A 237-nucleotide genomic window follows, 5' to 3' on the forward strand; every position below is an offset into this window, starting at 1 on the left:
AATTTATTTGTCAGAGTGCATACTGTAGTCACATGATTCTTGAGGTTACATAGAGCTTGTTCTGGTAAATAGAACTGGTTTGTTCTACATTTTGTAGTCTGTATGCACAGTGTTGACAGTATACATTGATAGCACTCAAATGAAAGCAGCTTATTTTGCTTCATCTCCGCACAGCATGTTAAACCTCACAGTCGGGGACAGTGTTTACCCCGTAGGGAAGTGTGTGGTGTGGTTACC

Source organism: Megalops cyprinoides, chromosome 2, assembly GCF_013368585.1.
Source record: "Megalops cyprinoides isolate fMegCyp1 chromosome 2, fMegCyp1.pri, whole genome shotgun sequence".
Lineage (NCBI taxonomy): Eukaryota > Metazoa > Chordata > Actinopteri > Elopiformes > Megalopidae > Megalops > Megalops cyprinoides.